General features: G+C 49.0%; 1 pseudogene; it reads right to left on the reverse strand.

Annotated features, from left to right (window-relative positions):
- Positions 1 to 4,823, reverse strand: part of LOC133249180 (epididymis-specific alpha-mannosidase-like) — a 36,999-nt pseudogene extending 32,176 nt beyond the window's left edge.
- Between the last annotated feature and the right edge of the window lie 16,416 nt (positions 4,824 to 21,239).

The following is a 21,239-nucleotide window of genomic DNA, read 5'->3' on the forward strand; positions in this document are numbered from 1 at the left end:
TTAATCTCAATAACAATGCTTTGAGGTACCTCATTATCAAACTTTTTTATAGAGGAGGAAGTTGAGACTTAATGGGGTTACATCACTTGCCCCCTGTTCTGAGGGTTGAGAGCCAGGATCTAGCCAGCCCATCTGGTCTAAAATCCACACTCAAGCCCTGCACTCAAGGGCATGGGCAAGGGTGTGGCATCAGCCAATCACAGTTTTTGTGGATCACAGTCTCCTGCTGAGAGGTGAACCTGGAGGCCAGACCAGGGCTCAGATACCCAGTCGCAGCCTAACAGGAGACCCAAGGGACCCTGGGTCTGGGAAGGGGTAATCAAACCTGTGAGCTGGAGGATCTGGTCATCGACGTGGGTCACGGCCTCATCATGCATGACCTGGCCTCCAAGGACAAACTCCAGGCGTCTTTGGGCCACAAGCTCATGGACCTTGGCGTTGGAGGCAGAGAGAAATAGCCAGGTGACAGCCCCCAAGCTGAGCCTGGTTGTGTTTGTTGGGGACATGCCTACAGAGTCTCATGGTCCTTCCTTCAAACTCCTCACCTTCATTTATTCTGCAAAAGCAGGACCCTGTCTGTCCTGGTCAGCACTGTGTCCAGTACCTAGACCAGCACCTGGCCCATGACAGCAGCTTCATAAAACACATATATAATATATAAGTATATATCTTGAAATTTTGCTTTTGGAATAATTTCAAACTTAAAGAATACTTGCTAGAATTGTATCAGGCACTCCCATAAGTACTTCCCCCAGATGATCTCGTCATTATTTTTACCTGTTTCCTTGAATACGCTCCCGTATCCTTACACATACTTTGTTTCTTCAAAGCCATTTGAAAGCACAAGTTAGCCTTTAGAATACTTCAGTATAGGTTTGGCAAGAACAAGATTATTGTAACTTTTGCATACTTATCAAAATCAAGAAATTTAATGTTAAAAACGCTACTATGGAATTAAGGAACTTTAGTCAAACTTTGCCACTTGTTCCACTAATGTCCTTCCTCTGGTGCAAGATTCAATCTAGGATCATGAATTGGTTTTAATGTCATTTCTCTTCATTATCCTTTAATTCATAACACTTCACTAGCCTTTCTTTTTCTTCCATGTGATTGATAATTTCAAAGATTACAGGCTAGTTATTTTGTAGACTGTCCTTCAAATTGGGTTTGTCACATGATTGGATGACAAATTTTAGTATATATGAAAGAAAGGGAGGATGGAAGATGGGAGATGAAGCTGAGCGGAGCTGACCCCTGGGGATGTCCCTGGATATGTAAGGGCAAAGGCTATGGCAGTAAGCTGCCATCCACTTGACAGACTGTAGTTTTGATTTGATTTCTGAAGGTACAGTATTTGAAGCTCATTCACTGAAAATATACTGAATGACACCTACATGTACTGTTTCAAAAAACACCTACTACATTCTGGGCATCGCCCAGGTAATGAGAACATCGCCAGAACAAAGCAGAGAAAAACTCTCTCTTTGTGGGCTGTCCCACTGAATTACCTTAGCCAGGCCACACCTCTCTCTAGGGGAGGAGACAGATGTTTGGGGGCATCCATGTAAAGAAATGGGAATTTTCTACTGAAGACCTTGGAGAGTTATGCTTCGAGTCAGGATATCTGACCCAGAATCCCACCTGTCTGGTATAAGCTGTGTGACCACGAGCCAGTTACCTGCCCTCTCTGAACCTGAACCTTCTCTGTAGTGAGGCTGTTGGGAGGAGTCAATGAAATAATGTATAGAAAGTCATAGGCCAGCACCCGGAATGCCGCAGAGCCCATCAAACGGGAGGCTGGTCCTCTCAGCTCTAGGGTTGCAGGTTCACATCCTCTCTGGGGGGACCTTGTGGACACCCTGCTTCACCATCTGAGCTTTGCTACCTTGAGCAGGTCTCTGGGCCTCTGAGACTCACCACCGGGGACTGTTCTGAGGGAAAGGGAAGCCTGGAGGGGCCAAGCTCCAGAGAGGCATCCCAGGTGCTTCCATCATGTGGTTACTCAAAGTAGAGCCTCTCTGAGGAGGGAGATCACTCCCACTGTAGATGCGGCTGACAGAGGCCACCAGCCACCTGAGATCACCCAGGGAGGTGGGGGAGCAGGCCCTGGTCCCAGGCTGCCCTCTGTGGAGCGGGGCTTCTCACTCCCTGTGATGAGTGAAGCCAATCTGCCTCCAGCCTTGAAACCACAGGGACTGTGGCACCCCCTGGCTGGGTCACCAGCTCCCGTCCCCAGGGGGGCCACACAGATGTGTAAATGAAGGAAGAGAGTGTGGACACAGGCCCCCCTGGAGCGCCCAGTGTCAGAGGTGACCCCGTTCATGCCAGCTGAGTGCCAGCGGGGTTGCCACAGCTGCAATGAGTAGCCAGAAAGGCGGGATTAAACACAAACCTATCTCCGGGGCATGGGGCTGACCACAACTCTCATCTAAACTCTGAGAGCAGCCCCAGAGAGTTTAGGGCCTCCTGGTTTACACAGCACAGCCCTGGCCACAGAGAGCACTGTCCCAGGAGCTTCCTGGAGGGTCATCACTGGGACCCCCAGGCCACTCCTCTCTCAGCTCCCTGGTGAGGACCACCCTGGAGGGCAGCGTTACCTGGACTTTCTGCTTGGCTGACGCGACGCCATCCCACCACAGCCGGAAGAACTCCTGGTCCACGATGATGAACCTGTGCTGCTTATTACGGGTCAGGTCCTCCACCACCGAGGTGTAGACTGTGGTGACATAAGCCTGCGTGCTCTGCTAGACCGGGGGAGGGGAAGGGGAAGGGCGACACCATCACACCAGCTCCATCGGGAATCCCGGAGGCCAAGGAGTAAAATCCAGGGACCCACAGTGTCAGGGGGTCCCTGGCACTCACACCATCTGCCCAGGGCCCTGCCCTCTGCTCTCACTGCTGTTCCAGCAAGGGAGCCTCTGTGCCCACTCTGTGCCAGAGGCACGATACACAGTGCGCTGGGGGAAGGACATGGGCAGACACTCCTTGATGGGAGGGAAGGTGCTCTCCTGGGGAGACATGTGGAAACAGACCATGGCACTGTGACAGAGGGACATGCCGGCCAGGCCCAGGGTCGGGGACAGCCTCCCAGAAGGACATGCTGGGTGGCCCCGGGGCTGCCATGGGGGGGACAGACCAGTCAAACCCAGGGGCCCCAGGGGAGAGGTCCAGGGACTCAGAGGGCTTCCTTGGGCTGGAATGAGGGGGTGTGGGTGCTGAGAGATGGAGCTGAGAGGAGCGGACCCCCGGGTCGTCCCTGTGGATCTACCTGCCTCGCCCCAGGCAGGGAGCCCCCAGGATGGAGCCGCGCCTGCTTCCCATCTAGGTCAGCCTGGCTCACTGTGGAGCCTGGAGATGCTGGTAAAGGAATGCAGAGAGCACTGGGCAGGGAGTCAGCAGGAATGGGGGCTATTTCTGGTGACCTTGAGCAGCACCAACCTTCCCTGGGCCTCAGTTTCCCCTTCTGTAAACTGGGGGTGACAGGTCAGCAGCTCCACACACAGGTCGGTGGCCCCCACAGAGGCTACCCAGTGGGCCCAGGACCGGACTCAGCCTCAAGGCTCTTGCTGCCCCTCTCTTTAAAATGAGCTCCTCACTTGTTAACATCTCATGCAAGGAATTATATCCATCATCACAGAGTGGGGTGGTGTGTTTATTTATTTCCTTCCTTCTTCCATAAGAAAGCTCAAGGAGGTATGTCTAACAATTTAAAGTCACCTAAAGAAATCAGAGTCTTTCCCCCCTCTCCCTCCTGGCATCATTCATTCATTCACTCAACAAACACTCATGGAGCCTCTACTCCATCCATCAGACGGGTTGAGAATATGTTCATAGACACAGTGGATGAAGCCCCTACCGAGGCAGCTGATGTTCTAGTTTGGAAACCAGAGATTCACAAGCTGGTAAGTAAAATATAAGGAAGGGAGTAGGGGGAATATATACAGGGGAGGCAATGGCACCCTACTCCAGTACTCTTGCCTGGAAATTCCCATGGACAGAGGAGCCTGGTAGGCTCCAGTCCATGGGGTCGCTAAGAGTCGAGCCGACTGAGGGACTTCACTTTCACTTTTCACTTTCATGCATTGGAGAAGGAAATGGCAACCCACTCCAGTATTCTTGCCTGGAGAATCCCATGGATAGAGGAGCCTGGCAGGCTATAGTCCACAGGATCACAAAGAGTCAGACCCGACTGAAATGACTGAGCACAGCACATACAGGAGAGTACACAAGGGTGCCAGGAAGGCCTCACCATGAAAGCCCTTTTCAGGAACAACCAGGAGATAGAGAGGGACTGAACCCCTCAGGCATCTGGGAGGAAAGACTTTGTGGCAAAGGGAACAGCCAGTGCAAAGGCCCTGAGGCCCCTGCTCCCTATAGAAGTGAACCTCAGGGCGCAGAGCGGGTCCCCAGACTGAGCCTGTGACCATGTCCTTCCTCAGGCCTGTGCACACTTCATCTGATCTCTGCTGCCTGTAATTTTCCCCAGTACAGGTGGGGAAACTAAACCACAGAGACTGGAAGCGACCAGCACAAGCTCTGCCACACAGACCGTCCATAACGGAGGCAGAACCAGAGCCCAGGCTGCCCCTCCCTGTGGTGCAGACCAGGACACAAACCCACACTGGATTCCAGTGCGGGGAAAAAAAGGAACTGCAACTCCAAGAGGTGAGCAAGGATCACCGAGGACACCCACCTGGAGGTGTGGGGGACCCATGTCCACGAGGTGGTGGGGCACCACGAAGACAGTGATTTGTGATGGGACCAGGGCCTCCTGGGGCCTCAGCACTGGGCATGAGCACGGGCAGCCAGCTGAGTGACTCCATCACACTGGCCTGCAGGCAGGGGCTGGAGGACTTCACTCTGCCTACAGGGCCTGGCTTATCTGGAGCTGATTGGGCTACCACCCCTCAGGAGAGGAGGGAGGAAGAAAAACAGGAGAGACGCCCACATAGATGCCGTCACCTGAGCAGTGCAGGCTGGAGACACTGCCCTTCTGACGTTCACTCCCATCGGCAGTTTCCTGGCAATCTCTGTCCACTTTCAGGCCAAATACTGAATGCCACCTCCCCAGGGAAGCCTGCCAGACTTCACTCCTGCCAGGAATGCTACTCCTCACTCCAATGCCCGTGCCCCTCCTTTGTGCCTCTCCAAGCTTTTCCTGCTGGGCTTCCCTGCCCATCTCTACTTGCAGCCCTCTGACTGGCTGATTGACTCAGAAGCTGCCCTACAAAACTCAACACTCCATCCGGGGAGTGCCACCACCTGGAAGCCTGCCTTGATAAACTTGATTGCAGTGTACAGTATGGTGTTAGTCATTCAGTCGTGTCCGACTCTTTGCTACCCGTGGACTGTAGCCCGCCAGGCTCCTCTGTCCATGGGATTCCCCAGGCAAGAGTACTGGAGTGGGTTGCCATTCCCTTCTCCATAAGGGGTGTAATCTCCATTTTAAGGAGGAAAATGGGCTTTTACAAATAGTACCTGACTTATCCGAGATCACATAGCTAGTAGAGGAGCAAGAATCCCTGAAACTTTCTAAATAGGATCTGGGTAATCAATAGTGACTTTGACGAGATGCCTAATCTCTCTGGGCCTCAGCCCCTCATCTGTAAAATGGGATGGCCATAGAGGAGCCGGGGATCAGTGACAGGATGCACAAGAGATAACAACCTCAGGGTCTCTTCCCTGGGGGAAGGCTGGTCACGTGGTGCAGCTGAGTGTTGCCTGGCATTCTCTCTGTGCCCCTTGACCGAGGAGCAGGGGATCCACAGGGTGGGCTCCTCTGCCTGAGATCCAAATATCTTATTGGCATTTTCTATCATGACCAGAGCTGAGACTCATTCTCCCTTCTGGCCACCTTGTCCACCCATTCATCAAATACAACTGGAGAATATGGTCTCCAAGCAAGTCTTCATCCTCTCTGTCCCATCTCCCTTTCTTGGCTCACATCTGACATGATTTGACCTTGACTTTCCTCCTGTTGAGAACAGGGTCTAGTTTCTTCTCCCTTTGTAGCTGGTGGGCATGTGATTCACTAGTAACCAACAGAATGTGGACAAGATGCCCTGTGTGACTTGGAGGCTGTCAGAAGTGGCAAGGCAGACGTTGCCTTGGTCCCTGGGGCACTCACATGTGGAGGCAGGGCCGCCATGCTGTGAGGAAGCCCAAACCAGGCCACGAGGGAAGGAGACATGGAGAAGCCCTGAGAGCCCTTCGGGAGGGAGAGGCAGGCCGGCCCCGCTGCTCCAGCCCCACCTGACTGCACGTGTCACACACGTGTCCGTTCTTGGCCTTTCCTCCAGGCCTGTGCATTAGCTGTTCTTGCTGCAACTTGCTCAGGGTTGTATCTGATACTCATACCCCCACCTACCCATCTACCACCCATCCATGCCTCTCACCTCCAGCGAGCACCTGGGCTGGAAATGATGGCTGACCTCGTGGGGGATACCCAGAGCCTCGTTCCCGAGGGGCCTGACCCTTGGTCAGCCTGCCTTCCTGAGTCACAGCACTCACCTGTCCGTTCACCTTCCCCATCAGGAAAAGACGGCCAGAGATGCACACATCTGTTACCATCTGAGCCTTCCCTGCCTCCCTGTGTTCAGCCCGCCTGACCTACCTCCTCCTGTGGTCTCCATCAGTGATCCCCGCTAGACTGCTGGCCCTTCCCCTCCCTCATCTGCTGGTCTCTTGGCACAAGCAGTGCAAAGGGACCAGGGCCACCAGTAGGTGGTCACCTGGTGGATACATCCCTCCTTTGGATGCCAAACCTCTGAACCTGCAGAGTCCAGAGTCGTGCGTGTGAGACTCCAATTCCCAAGTAGGTCACTGGGACTGATGATACATGAGGCCCTCTTGTTTCCATCTCACATATTCTACCCACTGGGGACCCCGTGCACTGGCCACGGATTTGGGGTGTACATGCCTCCTAGAGGACGGTGCCCCAGAGTCACAGGTGCCGTCTCCAGGCTCCGGCTCACCTGAACCTTCACCTGGCCACTCCTTTCCTCACTCAGGCCTGCAGCTTCTGGAAACTGGGCTCACAGTGGGAGCAGAGACCCCACGGCCATGTGTCCCCCATCACATCTCCTCACTAAAATGCACGCCTTGCCTGGTGTCACTATGTCCTCTCTTTGAGACTCACTCTGGAGGAATCAGCAACCACATCATGGGACATTCAAGTAGCCTGTGAAGAAGCCACATAGGGATCCGCTGAGGTGTCCTCCCCACAGCCAGCATTAACTTGCCTGCCACATGCAGGTACCTGGCCTCTCCTTTCCTCATCATATCACTTCCAGTGCCACCAGAGAGTCCCTTCTGTAATGGCATGGCTCTCATCCTCCCCAGCCTACAGGGGCAGCCCCAACTCTGAGCTTGGTGATGCCCGTGCTTTGTAAACTGAGTATCCTCCGGGCCTCCTGGGGAACACTGAGCTCACCCACCACCTTCACTGCAGCCCCTTCCTACATCTCTGCGTCTTTAACCCCTTCCCCCTCCATCCACCATGTAGAGCTGGCATCTCTTCTTCACGCATGTGGACCAACACTGACCAGCTTCAGAGCATCTCTGCAGCCTATCAGTCTGCCTCCTGCTGTTAAGTCCTCTCTGGACGGCATTTATTCTACTTTGGCTGTCACAACAGGTAACACAGAGGGGACTTAAACAGCAGACATGTATTTTCTCACAGTTCTGGAGGCTGCAAGACCCCCAGGAGGGTGGCGGCGGGCGACGTTTCTGTGACAGCCTCAAGGGCTCACTGTCCTTCCCTAGGAGGTTAGCATGTCCCTACAGGGCCAGGCTACAGCACAGGAGCAGATTTTCTAGGACATGTTCTGCATGTCCAGCCTGAAGAGGCTATTTGAGGTCTTGGGTTCTGTGACCAACAGCAAATTGTTGTCAAGCAAAAGGGCCAGTGCCACATGCTTTGGCCACTCCCATGAGATGCACCACATTGGATCCAGGCACCGTGAGAAGAACACAGGGTGCTGCCAGCTTTCCCCGCAGCAATGCCAACTTGTTCCCATCATCACATGTGGGCGTGTGGCCTGTGACCTCTTCTTGATCCAGGTCATAGCTGCACACGAGAGTGTGAAGCGTGACTCGTTCTGGGTGATCTAGAGAAAGGACAGCCCGACCCTACGTTATGGTGCGTGGGAGCTTGTAGGATGGACACGCCGGCACCATTTCCGTTTGTTTTTTGTAAGAACAAATCAGTGCTCTCTGTCTTCTAGGGCGAGTGGACTGGCCTCTGGGCTTAGGCTTGCCTTGATGGGCAGATTGCCTGGGGCTGCGTGTGTACCAGGAAGGTCCCCACAGCAGTGTGGACCCGGCATCCTCTTGCTTCCAACCCTCCATCGCTCCCAGTGTCTGCCCTCCAGGAGGTTGGCCCTCAGCCTGCATCTCAGACCCTTAGGACTTGTCCTACCTGCCTCTCTGGCCTCATCTCCCACACCCTGTTCTGCTCCATTCCAGAAGTTGCTGGAAGGCCCACTGCCCACCATCCCCACAACGCCTTTCCTCTGCTCTTTCCTGGCCTCTTGTGTCCCCTCCACCTGCAAGGATTCACTTCCTCCCAGCACCACCTCGGCATGACCAAATCCTCCCTACGAGCCCTTTGAGACCTTAGGCTCTTTGCAGGTGGTGTTGCCTCCACTGGGAAGCATCTTCCTCCACTTTCTGATGGGCAGGTTGTTAGTTCTCCTGTATGTCTTTTCCCTCTCTGAGAGATCTTCCATAGACCTCCTACCTGATGCTCCATAGCATTACTGATGAATATAACTCTACATTAATCTGTGTGTTTCGGTAACACTCTCCTCACTCACTAGACAGGCTTCATGAGGCTTCATTTTGTTCTCTACTGTATTAGCACCTGGGACAAAGCAGGAGCTCTTTATCTTTTGTGTGGACACATGGATGTAATCATTATGAACATTCCTGTTCGCTTCTACCCTGGTCAACACGGGTGATTCCCAGGTTGCAGTGTATAAAGTTCAACTCAGCCACTCATTATAATTCCATTTCATCCTGATTCATTGGCAAATTGCTTAAGCCTGGAGCAGGGTGACACACAACTCCTGCAGCCTAACTCAGAGCCTCAGGTTTCTGACCTGTGTACTGGGGATATGTACTGCTGCTGCTACTAAGTCGCTTCAGTTGTGTCCGACTCTGTGTGACCCCATAGACGGCAGCCCATCAGGCTCCGCCTTCCCTGGGATTCTCCAGGCAAGAACACTGGAGTGGGTTGCCATTCCCTTCTCCAAGGCATGAAAGTGAAAAGTGAAAGCGAAGTCACTCAGTCATGTCTGACTCTTCGCAACCCCATGGACTGCAGCCCACCAGGCTCCTCCATCCATGGGATTTTCCAGGCAAGAGTACTGGAGTGGGGTGCCATTGCCTTCTCCATTGGGGATATGTAGGTCTGCCCTTAGGGTGATTTGGATGTTAAGCTGTTGGGGATGTAAAGTGATCACCCAATGCCTGGCCACAGAGAACAACTGCTTATACACAGCAGGCCTGCCCCACTGCAGGCTGCAAGGCTGCCCTGGGTCCTTTTCTCACGTTTTCACCAATACACAACCCCTCAACCCCACTCTATCTCAGGCTGTATGCTGGGAGGTGAGGCAACAGGAAATGTGCTGCTTTCAGGATGTCCTTGCTGGGGAGAAAGGCCTTGGCCATGGTGGGCTCTGCCCACAGGAGAAGATACTGTGGTGGTTTGGGGGCTCCTGGAGGACCCAGGAGGCCTTCCTGGAGGAGGGGTGGGGGTGGCGACAGGGTACTAGGGAGTTGGCTGTAGGCCACTAGTCTGGGACTATGATGTGGATGGAGAACCATGGGGAGGCTGGGAGCCTCCAGGCTCTTTCTGTCTCTGTGCTCTTCCTTCTCTTCCTTTCAAAGCTCAGGTCGGCCCCTCTCCCTGTCCATCTTTCCTCTGCTCCATCCTGGGGCTAAGGGGTGTGGCAGGCAGGGAATTCAAGTCCATCCACCCCTCACTGTAGGAATATGTGTCCCAAGTGAGAGATTTCTATTGTTGGATTGGGTAAGGTAACTGGGACTAGGAAGGGTTCAGTTGACCCCCTGCCCTTTAGGATCATGTCTTGGGGTACCTCTATTTTCCCTCTTTTTAGTTGCCCTCCCAAGTCCTGGCCCAGTTTATAAGAAGCGCCAACTTTTGGGCATGAGAGAGCTGCAATCCCTGCCTCCAGCTGGGTTCAGGTTAGGAAGGGTCTTGGACTGGAGTCAGAACAGTTGGACTTTGAGTCCTACCTTGGCCAGCTATTCTGTCTTTCTCTCTCCCAGCCTCAGTTTCTCCTCCAGGAAATGGACATCATAAATAGGCAGGTGATACAGCAACTGAGTGTTGACAAGGTGACCATGGTGACTACTTGGCACAGAATTGGCTTCTGGGACCCAAGGCTCTCTCCTTAGCACTCCATCCTCTGTCCATCACCTTGTGACCAAGCCCTGGAAGGTACTCCTAGGCATGCCCCTTGGTCCCTGTCCCCTCTCTGGAGTAGAGTTACAGAGAGGAGTTGGAGGAGGAGGCAGTGGCAGGGGGCTTGGCATGAGGTTGGGGGAGGAGATGGAGGAGTGTGTTGGCAAGAAAGCTTTATCAGTCCTTCAAAGTTTCTTTGGGCAGGTCTAACATCAAAGACTGGGTATTGTTCTTGCTTTGGCTCCATCCCTTCATTCATTCTGGAGTTATTTCTCCACCTATCTCCAGTAGCATACTGGGCACCTACCGACCCATGGAGCTCCTCTTTCAGTATTCTATCATTTTGCCTTTTCATACTGTTCATGGGGTTCTCAAGGCAAGAATACTGAAGTGGTTTGCCATTCCCTTCTCCAGTGGACCACATTCTGTCAGACGTCTCCACCATGACCCGCCCGTCCTGGGTGGCCCCACATGGCATGGCTTAGTTTCATTGAGTTAGACAAGGCTGTGGTCCGTGTGATCAGATTGGCTAGTTTTCTGTGATTATGGTTTCAGTGTGTCTGCCCTCTGACCCCCTCTCGCAACACCTACGGTCTTACTTGGGTTTCTCTTACCTTGGACGTGGGGTATCTCTTCACAACTGCTCCAGCAAAGTGCAGCCACTGCCCCTTACCTTGGACGAGGGGTATCTACTCACGGCTGCCCCTCCTGACCTTGAACATGGAGTAGCTCCTCTGGGCCCTCCTGTGCCCACGATGCCACTGCTCCTTAGACGTGGGGTTGCTCCTCTCAGCTGCTTCCCCTGACCTCGGGCATGGGGTAGCACCTCTTGGCCACTCCTGTGCCATCACAGCCTGGCACTCTCGGTCACTGCCCCTGACCTTGGGCGAGGGGTAGCTCCTCTCAGCCACACTTCTGCGCAGTCACCTAGAGCCAGACATCCTGGAATGTGAAGTCAAGTGGCTTAGAAAGCATCACTACAAACAAAGCTAGTGGAGGTGATGGAATTCCAGTTGAGCTATTTCAAATCCTGAAAGGTGATGCTGTGAAAGTGCTGCACTCAATATGCCAGCAAATTTGGAAAACTCAGCAGTGGCCACAGGACTGGAAAAGGTCAGTTTTCATTCTAATCCCAAAGAAAGGCAGTGCCAAAGAATGCTCAAACTACCGCACAATTGCACTCATCTCACACGCTAGTAAAGTAATGCTCAAAATTCTCCAAGCCAAGCTTCAGTAGTACGTGAACAGTGAGCTTCCAGATGTTCAAGCTGGTTTTAGAAAAGGCAGAGGAACCAGAGATCAAATTGCCAACATCTGCTGGATCATCAAAAAAGCAAGAGAGTTCCAGAAAAACATCTATTTCTGCTTTATTGACTATGCCAAAGACTTTGACTGTGTGCATCACAATAAACTGTGGAAAATTCTGAAAGAGATGGGAATACCAGACCACCTGATCTGCCTCTTGAGAAACCTGTATGCAGGTCAGGAAGCAACAGTTAGAACTGGACATGGAACAACAGACTGGTTCCAAATAGAAAAAGGAGTTTGTCAAGGCTGTATATTGTCACCCTGCTTATTTAATTTATATGCAGAGTACATCATGAGAAACGTTGGGCTGGAGGAAGCACAAGCTGGAATCAAGATTGTCAGGAGAAATATCAATAACCTCAGATATGCAGATGACACCACCCTTATGGCAGAAAGTGAAGAGGAACTCCAAAGCCTCTTGATGAAAGTGAAAGAGGAGAGTGAAAAAGTTGGCTTAAAGCCCAACATTCAGAAAACGAAGATCATGGCATCTGGTCCCATCACTTCATGGCAAATAGACGGGGAAACAGTGGAAAAAGTGTCAGACTATTTTTTGGGGCTCCAAAATCACTGCAGATGGTGACTGCAGCCATGAAATTAAAAGACGCTTACTCCTTGGAAGGAAAGATATGACCAACCTAGATAGCATATTCAAAAGCAGAGACATTACTTTGCCAACAAAAGTCTGTCTAGTCAAGGCTATGGTTTTTCCAGTGGTCATGTATGGATGTGAGAGTTGGACTGTGAAGAAAGCTGAGCACCGAAGAATTGATGCTTTTGAACTGTGGTGTTGGACAAGACTCTTGAGAGTCCCTTGCACTGCAAGGAGATCCATTCCCAAGGAGATCAGTCCTGGGTGTTCATTGGAAGGACTGATGCTGGAGCTGAAACTCCAGTACTTTGGCCACCTCATGCGAAGAGTTGACCCATTGGAAAAGACCCTGATGCTGGGAGTGATTGGGGGCAGGAGGAGAAGGGAACAACAGAGGATGAGATGGCTGGATGGCATCACCGACTCGATGGATATGAGTTTGAGTGAACTCTGGGAGTTGGTGATGTACAGGGAGGCCTGGCGTGCTGCGATTCATGGGGTCGCAAAGAGTCGGACACGACTGAGCGACAGAACTGAACTGAACAGCAAAGACATAAAACAGATTAACAGGAGAAAAATAATTTTAAGCACACAGGAACCCACATACATAAGAAGTTCAATGGCAATAGATAAAGTAAGGCATATATGCCATCCTGAGCTAGGAGATTGGAAAGAGGCCTGGGACTTCAAAGGGGAGGAGGGAACTTTTCAGGACAATTGGAAGAAGAGCAAGTGTTTGGTAGTTTGATGAGTTGCATGCCCTACAGATGGGTCGCTTAGATAAAAGTTCACTCTGGTAGTGATTCTCACTCTGAGAAAGACTCCCAAATTTCGGTTCTTCTAGGTAGTTAAGGGAGGGGCAGAAATATCTCTTGAGTCTGCTGGGTAGTTTTCTTTTCTGTTTTTAAATTTATTTATTTTTAATTGAAGGATAATTGCTTTAAATATTGTGTTGGTTTTTGCCATACATCAACATGAATCAGCCATAGGTATATATACGTCCCCTCCCTCTTGAATCTCCCTCCCACCCCATCCCACTCCTCTAGATTGTGACAGAGCCCTGGTTTGAGTTCCCTGAGTCACACAGTACATTCCCACTGGATATCTATTTTACATATGGCAGTGTGTATGTTTCCACGCTGCTCTCTCCATTCGCCCCACCCTCTCCGTTTTGCACACCATGCACATCAGTCTAGTGTGCAGAGTCTCTGTGTCTAGTCTGCAGAGTCTTGATTGCCTTTGGCTCAAAATAATCCACAGGCCAAAGTGGCACACCTTGAGGAGGCTTGTTCAGAACACCTTCAGTTCTGTCTTTGAAAATTCTCCAAGTCCACAGCCCAGAAGCTGAGGGAGATCTCTCCATCTCATTGAGTGAGTCTCTTAGTCTTGAGAATAGGTCAGTTTAGTCAAACAGGTGTGTCTCATTTCAAGAGGTGGTGATGCAGGTGGGTTCCCCAAATTAGGACCATAGTGCAAGCAATCAGGTATTTAATAAGAGGTATTTCCGTGGAAAACACTAATGATTGGAGCAACTTGTAGTCTCACTCTCTGAGTTCTGAAGGCAGTCAGTAGAGAAGATTTCTAGATGTCCAGTTCAAAGCATCTTGAATGAAGCAGGCAGTGACATATTGATGGTGAGAGGGTAACAGGTAGGAAGGCTAGGGGTCCTCAAGTGGCAGGAGGAAATAAACTGCAACTGGCAGACTTTTTTTTTTTTTTCTTCCCTATACAAAACTAAAGGAGGCTTCTTTTACATTCTGTGTTGTCATGACAACACCTGGTTCTGCCTGGCCTGAACTTAACATTTCTCAAACCTTGAGCTAACCAATGAGTTTTTCTTATGGAAGTGTTTCTCTTAAGCTATGTTAATGAAACTACGTATTTGCTTGGAAATCTGCCTTTCTTCAAGATTCACGCCAATTGTTTTATGGCTGGGGATAACTCACCTTGTGCCAGTGCCGTCTCAAAATGCATGCTATGTTAGAGGGGCCTGGTGCAACTCTCTCAGTTTTGAGGTGATTCTTTATCTGATTAGCAAACAGATATATAACACCTTGCTAAAAACTAGCAAGGAGATATCATTCTGCTCCCTTCTGAACTCTAAGTCAGAAGCTTTCACTATCTCTTTTATTCTTTAATAAAACTTTGCTACACAAAACTCGGAGTGATCAAGCCTCTTCTCTGGCCCCAGATCAAAATCCTCTCCTCCGGAGGTCACAAATCCCGGCATAGCTCACCACTCACGGCAGCAACCTTTCAATAGGTTTTCCTTATTTGTAGTTCGAATGTCTCTGATGATTTTTCTGATTGGCCATGTGGCAACAGGTACAAGACTGTTCACACACAAACTGCTGTGGTGATTTCTATGAAGTTTGCATCAGTTTGTCCAACTTCAGCTTGCATAGCTTTTGCAAACAAGAAGATTTCCTTCCCAATAATTCCAAGGCAGAAAGTGGGAGAAAAATTCAAAATGTTAGTTTGGAGAGTTGTAACCAAATATGGAGGTTAACTAGAATTCAGGATCCAGTTGAATTTAGGGGTGGAAAACAAAACCTTAAAAGACCCATGGACAACACTAGAACATAATATCCACAAAGACTGATTACTGAAATACAATTTTTCTCTCTAAAATCATTCCCTTTTAACCAAAGATAGCCAAATTAAGACCAATTTGTTGGCAAAATAAGTCTAGATTCAACAAACTTGTCCTTATTATTTATGTAAGTGCACTAAGAATAGTGAAAGATCACAGAGGCTCTTTTAAATCCGCTTTGCTGAAACTCTTTCATAAGGAGTCTCAGATTGAACTTTTAAAAGCCTCTTGAGGCCCAGTGGCCAAGTTAAAGTTTATCATCAGACTCACCTGCAATAACTATAGATTTGTGTTAATTCCTCTCTGCTTCAGCTCACCTAAATGTCCTGAGGTTCCTGAATACACCAGGAAATGAACTTTCCCAAAGTACCAGTCTGTTTTTTTCAAGGGGATTTATAGCACCATAATGTCAGTCTTCCTTCCTTAAAGCTATCTGGTCATATCTGAGTCTATAAACTCTCAAATTTGGTATTCCAGCCCAAGTCTTGGAACAACAACCAGTGTTTCAAATTGTGTTCTGTTATAAAGAGAACAGGATTTTATTGAACTTATGCAAATACCTATATTGCAATGAAAATAAGAATATTTACTAAGAGTTTCCAAATTCTGGAGGAATGAAGTAGGGAAAATAAGATGAATCTTTCAATTCTGCCTACAAAGCTGCCCCCTTATCAAATTGCTTTAAGTCACAGTTAGCTTAATAGGAAAAGTTTATTCCATCAGAAAAGAAAGCATTAGAGAACCAGCAAAAAAGTCATAAAAGTGGTAGGTATTGCTAGTTCATTTAGTGTCCTGTAATTGATTCTTGTGGATCTTTTAAAAAGATTTTATTGGCGTGTAGTTGATTTACAATGTTGTTAGTTTCTACTGTGCAGCAAAGTGAGTCAGTTGGACAAATACACACGTCAACAATGCAGTCCATCAGCAGTGGAGGAGGATACCCATTTCTCTACACTCTCTCCAGCATTTACTGTGTGTAGATATTTTGATGATGATTTTGACCACTGTAAAGTGACTGCTCATTGTAGTTTTGATTTGCATTTCTCTAATATTAGCGACACTGAACTTCTTTTGATGAGCCCTCTTTGCCATTTGTATGTCTTCTTTGGAGACACGTCTATTTAGATCTTCTGCCCACTTTTTGATTTGGTTGTTGTTTTTTGATATTGAGTTGCAAGAGCTATTTGTACATTTTGGAGGTAATTCCTTGTTGGCCACATAATTTGTAAATATTTTTCTCTTATTCTGTGGGCTGTCTTTTCATTTTGCTTATGGTTTATTTTGTCGGGCAAAAGTTTTTGAGATTAATTAGGTCTTATTAATCTGGCGTCCCCGCCTCATCTGAGTTTCTTCTATCCTGATTTAATTTCCTGTTACTACTGTCCTGATTCCTAGACCTGATTCAGTTCTGACTGCTTCCATTCAGAAGGTGGTGCTGCTGACAGAACCCTTTTTTATTAGACCCTCACATCTCTTTCTTTTTTAAAAAAATTATTTATATCTAATTGAAGGATAATTGCTTTGCAATATTGTGTTGGTTTCTGCCATACATCAACATGAATCAGCCATAGGCATACATACATCTCCTCCCTCTTGAGCCTCCTTTTCTTATAGCAAATTCCCACTAGCTATCTATTTTACATACGATAGTGTATATTTGCATTCTACTCTCTTTATATTTGATCACGATGCCTGCCACAGAGTCCTCCTGCGTGCCAGGACCTGCTCCTGTGCCCTCATGCATGCTCACGCCTAGGAGGAGGGCTGTCGCCCCCTGTGCCCGTGAAGGTGCTGAAGCTGAGAGAGTGAGCCTCTCCCACCAGGCAGGTCTGCAGCGCCATTATTGAACCTGGTTCCCTGACTCCAAAAATCTGAAAATTTTTCATTTCTCCTGTTAAAATTTGAGTGAGGCCTTTCAGTATGAAGCCATAGCAAGGAAGTGGGAATGTGGTGGCCATCTTGTAGTTACCTTCATACAAACTTCTGAGTCTCCTTAATGCAGCCACAGGCCTCACCTCCTGGCCTCATCCTCTTCTACTTCCTGCTGTCCTTGACCTGTTCCCACCATAGGGCCTCCCGTGCCTTCAGTCACAAGGTTTCCTATTGTTTCCATTGGAATAGCTCATCTCAGACTCAGCTGAAGGGTCTCATGGTCCAGGGGATCTTCCCAACCCAGGGATCGAACCAGCATCTCTTGGGTTTCCTGCATTGGCTGGCAGATTCTTTACCACTGAACCAACTGGGAAGCCCAGAGCTCTAGTTATATAAACCGGAGCTGATCCTAATGGATCAATACAGAAGTTGAAATTGAAGTAAATAGTGTAATTTAAAAAGGCTGCTTGGTTAAAGAATGTACCTAAAGAGGACTCATTCAAAAACTTACTCTTCTGACTACATCTGGTATAAAAGGACTCTTTTAAGGAGGACTACAGGGGTGCATTTTATCAGTATCCTTCTTATAATATGTCTACTAATTTTTAATGCTTTTCCAGGTCCCAGGAAAAGCTATCTAAGTGAGATAAAGTTTTCTTAACACAGACTATTCACACTGGGGCTCCAGAATTCTTTAATGTGATAGTCAATGGCTTTCTCACTTTTAATCTTGAACAGTTGACTTCACCCACCTTTTGCAGGGCATATTCAGAGGGGCCGTCACTACTGTTCCTCTCAGGGCTAAGGCGTGTCCAAGAAATAGGGCGCTTGAAAGTGAGCGTGAAACTACCGAGTTTTCCCATGGGCTAACACCCCACCCCCCGAGTCCCCGGCCTCCTGCCTCTTGAAGAGTGTTAGCCTCCTAGGCCTTCTCTGAGTTCCAAAGGATAAATTTAATCAGAGAAGTGGCAAAATGCAGAAACAAGGAGAAGCAGTAAAGGAAGAGGAAATAATAACAGTTCAGCCATAGAACAATGTCAGACCTTTAGTTCCCCCTTAAGGGCTGGAGGTAATTACTTGATTTGTACTTTGAGTTGTTTATATGGAAACTAGACACCCTCCACTGGGTGAAAACTGCTGACCTCTAGCCTGTAGACCCCAGAAGGCTGATGATTGAGATTCCAATAACATCAGCCGAATCAGAGGATTATATATAAGCTGATCACGCAGCCTTCAATCCTCCCCCGAATGTTACCTTCGAATCTCTTCCCTGAAAGCCATCAGGGGCTGAGGGTCTTCTGGGCATGCGTTGCCTCTTTTCCTTGCCTGGCATCCTGCACTGAGCACTGTTTTTCCTACCTGCTGTCAGTTGATTGGCTTCTCTCAGCTTCAGAGTGGTAACAGGACTGCTCAGTGCTGATATCTCTGCCCCTGAAGGGCCAGGATGAGGGCAGAGGATTGGGAGTGTTACAGAAATAGGTTAGTTTGCCCAACACAGAGAAGCCAATTTTGAGACATTGAGGTTTGGAGCAGAAAGAGGGTGTATTCATGAGGAAGCCGGGGGAAAAAGAAAGTTCATCTCTAATCCACCTTCCTGAAGTCAGGGGCTTAAGGTGTTTATGAGATAAATAAATCTCATATATTTATCTGGTGATTAATCTGGCCTAATGAGTGGGGAGCACAGAGAATGGTGATCAGAAATAAGAAAATGATGGTGGGAGTTCCTTGGTGGTCCGGTGGTTAGGACTCTGTGTTTTAACTGCAGAGGGAGTAGGCTCAGTCCCTGGTTGGGGAGCTAAGATCACCCCCCACCAAAAGAAAAAGAAAATGAGGGAAATCACCATTCTACACAGGTGCAGCTAGGTTACGAGTTCTTCATATTCAGAAACTGGCAAGGTTGGCAAACTGAAGGTACAGTTTGAGACCTTCTGTTGTCAAAATATCACTGAACAGGCACTTTGACAAGCACAGGTAGGGGGTTGATGGTCCTAACAAGTCTTAATTGGCTGGAGTATGCATTAGACACAACGGACTCCAAGTTCCTGAAAAGCATCTTGGGCAAGCATCTTACTGTTTAGTCTAAGAAACACTTGGAGGATGTGCAAGTCTTTTCTAGCAACAATTAAAGCAAGTTTGACAATCAGGGTAGGTGACTGGCGTATGCCTCTGACTGATGGTCACCCTCCGTTCGGTAGCAGGAATATCCAGGATGGATCCCTAAATTTGATGTCCCTGCCGTGGAACTCAGGACAACCTAATTCATCTGTGTCTGCTTTAGCGTTCTCTGTGTAAAGTGTGGTCATGGCTGCCCACTCCTGGGCCCCTGGAAGGATTCAACTGAATAATGCATGCGGAGATGTCTTTTTTCAACTGGGGTAAAATATATGTGACATGAAACATCATTTTAACCTTTTTAAGTTCAATGGAATTTAGTGTGTTCAAAACGTTGTATAACCATCCCCTATACCCATTTCTGGAAATTTTATCTTCCCAAACAGAAGCTTCCCGGTAGCTCAGATGGTAAAGAATCCACCTGCAATTCAGGAGACCCCAGTTCAATTCCTGGGTCAGGAAGATCCACTGGAGAAGGGATAGGCTACCTACTCCAGAATTCTTGGGCTTCCCTGGTGGCTCAGTTGGTAAAGAATCTGCTTCCAATGCAGAAGATCTGGGTTTGATCCCTGGGTTGGGAAGATCCCCTGGAGGAGGGTATGGCAACCCACTCCAGAACTGGCCTGGGGAATTCCGTGGACTGTATAGTCCATGCAGTCGTAAAGAGTCAGACACGACTTGAGCGATTTTCACTTTCAAACAGAAGGTGTGTACTCTTTAAACACCCAGCCCCACCATTCTCAGGGATCAGGCTGGTGGTCTCCATGTCCAGACATAGCAGGCCCACTTCAGTCTGACAGCATTAGTCCCGGAGTGGGTCTCACACTGCTCAACAGCTAGTCCTGGGCCTAAAATTTGGGGTCCTTCCTGCCTGTCTCCCCTCTCCTGCTATCTCCATCTTTCTTTTACTCCTTCCTCTCCCCTTCTAATATCAGCTAAAAAAGTTAATGCAGGTGGTTACAAATAAGAAAAGCATTTATTTTTGGTCTTTAGAAACCAATTCAGGAGACACAGATACAGGTAATCCCCAAAGAGTGTCCAGGAAAGAGAGAGTCAGGGGCTTTAAAGACAAGCACTGCAAGACTTTTGAAGTTACCTGGTGAGAACTGTGATTGACTCTGATGCTAGTGAGAAAATATCTGCTGTGCATCCTGGCCTGTGCCCCAGCCTGCAGCTCAGACTGTGCAGATGCATCGCCTCAGTTTCCTGATCTGTGAAATGAAGATAATTCCCGCCTGCCTGCATTGCTGCCTGGATTGCTGCAAGGATTCCATGGAGCCAGGGAATGACCAGCACCATCCAGAGTCAGCAATTGAGAAAGTTCCTTTTGCTGCCCCACCCCAGGGCACTATCTATGTCTCTTCAAGTTATCTATTCTCCTCTGCCTCCTATAAGTTAACTGTCTTTCTTTGGGAAATTCTCCACCTTATGTATCCAAGCTGTCTTACTGCCATACTAGTGAAGCAGAAGGATGCTGGACATCCTTTTTCCCAGTGCTGCTATGGTGCAGGCACATGACCTAGGCTCTGCCTCTCCCGTGTGCCTGCCTCAGACACTGACTCAGAATCCAGTGAGGTAAGGGACCAGGGATGGTGGGGTGGGAGGTGGGGTCACAGTAGGTGACCAGCTGTGGAGGCAGCCATGGTAATCACTGTGGATTTACACTGTCCTTCCTTTCCCAGCCTCAAAGACGCAAAGGTCAAAGACCAAAGGATAGGAAGCTAAATTCCTATGATTAGGGGTTTTTTTTAATGTCATTTAGCCACTAAGTCATGTCTGACTCTTTGCAACCCCACCAACTGTAGCCCACAAGGCTCCTCTGTCCATGAGATTTCCCAGGCAAGAATATTGGAGTGGGTTGCCATTTTGTTCTCCCAGGGATCTTCCAGACCCAAGGATTCAACCCACATCTCCTGCATTGCAGGCATATTCTTAGCCATTGAGCCACCAGAGAAGCCAAAACTGCTTTGTTGACTGGACCTAAATACATGTCTTTCAAAGGAACAGCTGACATGGCTTCTGCCCCCAAGACTCATGGACACTTAAGCAGTTCCACCTGTTATAAATTTCAGGCTAACTCCAGCAGCTGGCTTAGGCCACTGAGCCCTCTGGTGGCCATTATAAAAACCAGCAGGCCATGAGACAGGCTCTCAAGTTGGTCAGCCCCTCCTAGAAAAGAGTGGGTTGGCATAGAAAGGAGGAAAGGAAGAGATGGCAGGAGGGAATGACAACAGCCATCACCATAGGAAAGCGGTCACTCCAAATGTTCCCGAGGACTCGCTCCATCTGAGAATCTGGACGGGGGACCCAGAACGTGCATTATGAAAACACTG

This window comes from Bos javanicus, chromosome 6 (genome assembly GCF_032452875.1).
Source record: "Bos javanicus breed banteng chromosome 6, ARS-OSU_banteng_1.0, whole genome shotgun sequence".
NCBI classification, from domain to species: domain Eukaryota; kingdom Metazoa; phylum Chordata; class Mammalia; order Artiodactyla; family Bovidae; genus Bos; species Bos javanicus.